Source organism: Rhipicephalus microplus, chromosome 1, assembly GCF_043290135.1.
Source record: "Rhipicephalus microplus isolate Deutch F79 chromosome 1, USDA_Rmic, whole genome shotgun sequence".
Taxonomy (NCBI): Eukaryota; Metazoa; Arthropoda; class Arachnida; order Ixodida; family Ixodidae; genus Rhipicephalus; species Rhipicephalus microplus.
Window position 1 is genome coordinate 170,528,117 of NC_134700.1, and position 7,499 is coordinate 170,535,615.

Consider the following 7,499-nt stretch of genomic DNA (forward strand, 5'->3'; position numbering starts at 1 on the left):
GTGAGCCACCACGCTATAGAACGTATACCTTCCTCTTGAGGGATATATATATATATATATATATATATATATATATATATATATATATATATATATATATATATATATATATATATATATATATATATATATATATATATATATATATATATATATATATATATATATATATATATATATATTTATTTATTTATTTATTTATATTATTATATATATTGGCACGATACCTGTCATAATTTGAGAGTGCTTGCAAAATCAGTTGAGCTCCACCCCATTCTTATTCTTCTAGTTACTTCAATCTCGTGGTTCGGCTCTGCGGTTATTACCTGCCCTAAATAGACATAGTCTTCTACAACTTGAAGTGCACTATTACCTATCTCGAAGCGCTGCTCTTTTCCGGGGTTGTTGTACATTACTTTCGTTTTTGCAGATTAATTTTAAGAGCCACCTTTCTGCTCTCCTTGTTTAGCTCTGTAATCATGAGTTGCATTCGATCCCCTGAGTTACTCAGCAATGCAATGTCATCGGCGAAGCACAGGTTACTAAGGAACTCTCCATTAATTCTTATCCCTAACTGTTCCCATTCTAGGCTTGTGAAAACCTCCTGTAAGCACGCGGTAAATAGCATTGGGGAGATTGTGTCCCCCTGCCTTACGCCCTTCTTGATTGGTATTCTGTTTCTTTCTTTATGAAGCACTATGGTAGCAGTTGATCCCCTGTAGATTTCTTCCAGAACGTTTATATATACTTCATCTACGCCCTGATTCCGCAGTGTCTGCATGACGGCTGATATTTCTACTGAATCAAACGCCTTCTCGTAATCTATGAAGGCTATGTACAGTGGTTGGTTATATTCGGAGCATTTCTGTATTACCTGATTGATAGTATGAATGTGGTCGATTGTTGAGTAGCCTGTTCGAAATCCTGCTTGTTCCTTTCGTTGATTGAATTCTAATGTTTTCTTTACTCTGTTAGCAATTACCTTTGTAAATAGCTCGTATACTACAGAGAGCAAGCTAATCGGCTTGTAATTCTTCAAGTCCTTGTCATCTCCTTTCTTATGTATTTAGATGATGTTAGCGTTCTTCCAAGCCTCTGGTACTCTTCCCGTCAGGAGACACCTCGTAAACAGGGTGGCTATAGTTTTTCTAACACAATCAGTCCTCCATCTTTCAGCAGATCTGATGTTACCTGATCCTCACCAGCAGCATTGCCTCTTTGCATGCTCTCCAAGGCATTTCTGACTTCTTTTATCATTACTGGTGGGGTGTAATCAGGGTTACTGCTAGTTCTTATAGTATTAAAGTCGTGGTTGTCCCGGCTACTGTACAGATCTCTGTAAAACTCCTCCGCTATTTTACCTATCCTATCCACATAGGTAGTTATTTTGCCTTCTTTGTACCTTAGTGCATACATCCGATTTTTGCCTATCCCAAGCTTCCTCTTCACTGCTTTGACGCTTCCTTCGTTTTTCAGAGCGTGTTCAATTCTCTCCATATTATACCTTCTTACATCACATACCTTACGCGTATTAATCAAATTTGAAAGCTCTGCCAGGTCTTTTTTGTCTGTTGTACTTGAGACTTTCATGATTTGACGCTTCTTAATGAGATTTTTTGTTTCCTGGGAAAGCTTGCCAGCGTCCTGTCTAACTACCCTGCCTCCAACTTCCACTGCACACTCCGTAACGATATTCGTCAGATTATCTTTCATTTTATCTACGCTAAGGTTGGTTCCCACACTAAGAGCCGAGTACCTGTTTTGAAGTTCTAATGGACTATATGCCTGTTTTATCCGTATCTGCCAACCAGCCTTGGCCGACGGAAGTGGTGCGCCGCAAGCAGGCGAAGTCAACATCAGCACCTCCGGCCTCCCGGCGTACAGCCCTACTTGGGATCATGGGCAATGCAATATGACTTTGAGGTCATCTGAATGCCGTGCGGATCACCAGGAGGCAGTGTGCGTTGAGGAGGAATCGGAGATAGATCGGCCAGCCGGTGAACAGCTCGCACAGAGCAGCGTGGTGAAGCTTTCGTACGCCCCTGGTGTCTGCAGCATGATGTGCAGCTGTGGTGGCGTTAACCCCTATGGACGCCGTGGTACACAACCACCAAAAAACAACCTGATTCCTCGCGACCGCAGAACAAGAAGAGGCAGAGATGGCTGTGCAGAGGCTCCTGCGTCAAAGCATGATGCCCGGGCATTGCAGCCTGCCCAGAACGCCTACGACAATGTAGACCAGTGCCCTAAGCTGTACCAGCGAAAATGCCTGCTAAGCGTGCTGCAACCGCTACGAGATAGCCATGGTCACCGACCAGAGTGTTCGACAGCCCCGCAAGGCGAGTCATCGCGTCCACGAGAGGGACCCCACAGACGCAGCCAATACCATGACAGCTTAGCAGAATGTTCTGCCGCAGGTGCCAAGACCGGCCGTGAATTATGTTTTCTGCCACACATCACAGAAGTTGCGTACCCACTCTCGACACCAGCCAAGGCACCTAGCGCGTCTTTTGGGATACGCTTTCGGCAACCCTCGTCCGGCGTTTTACGTCAGCCGCTGATTTTGCGAGCCGTCCGAAGCGCGCTGTTTAGGTGTATGTTTAGCTGCTTCCCACAGAGAGTCTCTGCATGGCCGAGACCGACCACAACGATGCAGCCAGTCTCGACCTCCCAATAGACTTGTGGCAGACTCCGGCACCCAGTTCCAGCGTGGTCGAGGCCGACCTCCGAGATGCAGCCAGTATCGACCACCAGATCTACTTCTGGCAGATACCCGGACCAAATCGCAGCATGGCCGAGAGCGTCGGCCACAACGGTCAGCCAGTGCCAGCCGCCTGAGTCCACCGCTCTTGTTCAAGAGACATCATGGCGTGCAAAACAGCAACCAGCTCGAGGCAGACAGTGCCGTCCACCAGAGACGCTTCCCCCAGACCGTCGCCCGATGTTGCATCGTGGTCCGGGCCAACCACCACGATGCAGCCAAGCCTACCCACCAAAAACATTGCCGCCAGCTCCGCGCGCGCGCAGTCATGGCGGAGTGTCATGACCAAGAAAGACACTGGGGCTCCGGCGCGTGGATAGCCAGAGCAAGAAAGAGAAGAAAGAAGTCAGAATAGAACAGCTTGCCCAACGAACGGGTGTTGTGTCTGTATCGCTCATTACAATATATATATATATATATATATATATATATATATATATATATATATATATATATATATATATATATATATATATATATATATATAAGGGAAACAAGTGTATACTTAAGGGCTCGTTTTTCGTGTTTTACACAGTATTAATGAGTTCTAACAGACTATAATGCCAAGAAAGGTATCTATAGAGGAAGTTATTAGGCCAACTGTAATGTAAATGAGAAGAAAGAAAACTGGGTGAAAAGATAACTTGCCGTTGGTCGGATCCGAACCTGCGACCTTCGAATAACGCGTTCGATGCTCTACCACTGAGCTAGCTACCACGACAGCTATCCCTCCAGCCACTTTATTGGGTATCTATGTCAATTTAAACATGGGAGTGTCAGGCGCTGGCAAACCATGGAAGCAACCATGGAAGTAGTAGCAGCCATTGAGCCGATTTGGGTTGTCAAGTGGCTGAACTGGAGGACGAGGCAGAATTCAGTAGTGTCCAGTATAACACCCGGTGATGAATTGTCCCTTCATCATGGACGAAGACGCGCGCGTCGCATTCGCATCTTTTGGTTTTATGTGGCGTGTTCACTTTCACTGCCAAGTACTTATAACAGGCCCAAAACAGTTTATGCTCAGAACCAGGTGCTGCCAAAAAACTCCTTATTTGTTTTTCTTTAAAACAATGACACATGTTTGTTTTTCCCACATCTACTTCTTCTTCTTTGTTTGTTTGTATGCTTGTTTGTGACCTGTCGACTCTGGCACATACCCACTCTGGGGGATTGGCCAAGAAAATTTTACTGATCCTCCTCCTCCTCCTCCCCCCCTCCTTCTCCTACTCCCCCTCCTCCCCCTTTTTCATACGTGGCATGGCCCAGTCAGCCATCGTTGTTTGCACATAGGCGTGTCCCGTCGGACAAGTAAGAAAGCGCCGCAAAAAAGTAGTGCGGATGTCACACAGATCTTCCTAACAAGGTTCTACTCTTTCTGGAGAAACCATGCTCAGAACACAAGTGTCTTACTCATTACACACGCAACTTTTGATGGCTGCACACACGCACATTTTTAGTGACACGAGTTGTGACAAGCGCTCCTAATTGATTTGATTTCAAGCACCCCCACTCAAGCATTTAGAGGAAAAAGATGGGGAGAACAAAAACAATAAGATCAACAAGAAAATCAACAGCAACAAGAAGAACAAGAAGGGAAACAACAGCAACAACACAACAAGAAGAACAGTAAGAAGATGAACAGCAACAACAAGGAGATGAGTATCAATGTGTGCGCCGCCCAGGTTTTTTTAATTACACTGAGGCATTGGCGAATGGAATCAAAGGCAACTATTCAATACACTCCGTTGCGTAGGTGGAAATCGCTTTGGGGAGTGTATAAGCTTGATCTGAAATGGTGATCAGGCAAGCAAAGAAAATTTCGCGAAGGGGTGGATGAAAGCGTGACTGGTGTGCCACCCAATAGCTACGCTAATTATTGATTGATATATGGGGTTTAACGTCCCAAGACACCATATAATTGTGAGAGATACTGTAGTGGAGGGCTTCGGAAATTTTGACCACCTGGGGTTCTTTAACGTGCAACCAAATCTGAACACACGCGCCTCCATAGAAAATGCAGCCGCCGCAGCCACTACGCTAATTATACGTTACCATGAGTGGAAAATGCGGATGAACGATCGTCACAAAGACAAAGTAACCAAGTTGGCAAACTGGTGTCGATTGAAGCGCTGAATCAGTACCATACGTGCCGGACGAGCGTACTTTGAGTAACTATATGACACACACCGAATGCTCGGAATTGCCTTTCCTTGTCTCTAGCAATGGGTCATGACACATGTGTGACTTTATTATGCATCGTTTTGTAGTACCATGCAATTTACACCAAGCCATGGTATAATATTGCACTGTTACTTGTTATTCTTCTATAATAAGAAATATCACGTTATTTTTCTTGTATGTATATTGATGTTCATGCTTTATACCACCTCTCTTGCTAATAATATTGCGTAATCAGAAACATTGAACGGCTTCTTAGTACTTAGTCTTGCTTTTTATGTTTTCAACCCTTCCCTTCTGTAATGACAGTGAACGTTGAATGTCTCGCAATTAAATCAATAAATCAATAAACAAATAACTATTGAAATTCGCGTAGCTATTCACAGAATAATGACCAACGGCGGCAGAGCTGAAGGACACGCGACATAATTTAAGGTGTCGACGGCGTTGGTTAGCGAAAAACTGCATATTATGTTGCAATATATTTTAATGTATACGACTGTTAGCGTGCGCATATAAGTTACTACAGACAAAATGCATTGTTCTTGTCGGCATAACGTTCAAATTGTTCCGAACAAAGCGTGCATCCGCTTCTAAAATATTCGATATTAAGTCCGTTCATTGGGCTCCTCATCCTCCTTACTGCGAGAGGAGGAGTTACCCGACGGCTCCATGGTTTGAAGCGTTCGCCGGGCAGAGCTCTCCTTTCGGCAACCCGGGCTGTCAGACATCAGGCACGCAGCAGCAGATGGCGTTCGCGGCCGCCCAGAATGTCATGCAGGCCGCTGCTCAAGAAGTGCATCAGCAGCCTGCATTTTTTGTGTGTGATAGTCAAATACGCCTTCTGAGGCCCATGTGCGTATCCAAAGCCCGTACGGGAAAATATGGTTTCAGAAGCAAGACCAGCAGACCACTGTTGATTTGCCCGAAACTCGTCGATGTCCTCGTAAATGTGCTCCTCCTCGCTTGGGGGCTCGGCAGAGTCAGCCACTTGATTGGGCTTGCCAGAGTCGACCACTTCTTTGGGCTTTCCAGAGTCGGCCACTTCTTTGGGCTTGGTAGAATCGTTCAATTTTTTGGACTTGGAAGAGTCGTCCACTTCTTCGGGCTTAGCAGAGTCGGCCACTTCTCTGGGCTTGGCGAAGTCGGCGCCTTCCTTGGGCTTGGCCCCACACGCCGCTGCAGCGGTGTCCTTCGCGCCGGTAGAGGCGTCACGTTCCTTGTCTCCCCGTGACGTAGTCATCGCGACGTTGTCCAGCTCACGTTCGGACTTGTAGGAGATATCGGGCAACCCGTAGTTGTCGCGCAAGAAGTGTAGCGACTTCTGGAAGCGGGGCACTTCCACTTCGTCGTAGACGTTCTCGCTCCACGTGTTTGATGCGTCATATGGCATTCGAGACGGGAGTGGTGGACCCGTTGTGCATGGCTGCACGCGATCGCAGAAGGGCCGGGGCTTGCGTTTGGGAGGCTTCCCGCACGGCTGCATGAAGGGTACAAAACGCCAACTTCACACACAGACAGCCCATACGCTTCGAGGCCTAGCCCCTCATACACGTTGCACCGTGTCAGCGCGTGGCTGTGGATTCAGTGGCTTGTAGACGCGGAGCCGCGCCCTCTCCCTATGGACAGAGAGGACGCGCAGCTTCGTGCATGGCCTTCGAGATAACAGGCGCGCGCCCGCCATCCCGGAGGCTATGCTTTGTGCATTCGTTCAACCTCAAGCTTTCTCCTGAGCGATAGTACGTGGTAATGCGTCCACAAGTCGCGCGCTGACTTGCTGTAACACACACATGCGGTCAGGCCATTAAAATAAGAGAAAATTGAATGAAAGACACTACGGCATTTGTGTTGTATTGATTTCTTTCTTATGAACGTATGTGCACATTGAGTCTTCTAGAAGGAACGCTGTATATGCCTAGACTACACTACCATCTCTAAGAAGAAGAAGAGGGTATCTGGAGAATATTTCTGCGCCACAACTATAATTGTCGTCTGTCTCGCGTGCTTTCCTCAACCCGCCACGTGGTATACAGTGGTTATGATGCTCGAATGCTAACACGAAAGTCGTGGTAGGAATTCCCCGCCACGGTGGTCGCATTCTCATGGGAGGATCCGTTTAGAGGCCAATATAGTTCGGCTTAGGCGTACTTTAAAGAAAATCAGGTTGTCGAAATTTTCGTAGTTCTCCTTTGCGGCGTTTCTTATAACCACATTTCGGTTTTTAAACGTTACACCCCAACGAGTATTAATATTACTATGCGGTACTACCCAATCACTTCAAATTTACAGTGTAACTTGACACCGTCTAACGGCTACAATGGAGCAGTCCTCCATAACACTTTACTGCACCATTTCATCGTACGTAATTGTGCATAGGATACGCTGAAAGATGAAGTTACAGGGGCATTTATGCCTTCATAAGGGCGAATAATGCTAAATCACGATACGTCATGTGATGCTACAGTATTGACATAATCACGTGGCATCATGACTTCGCCAAGTGACCTTGCTTAGGCTATAGAGCCGTAACGCAGACGGAGGCAGGATCTTTTGTTTTATT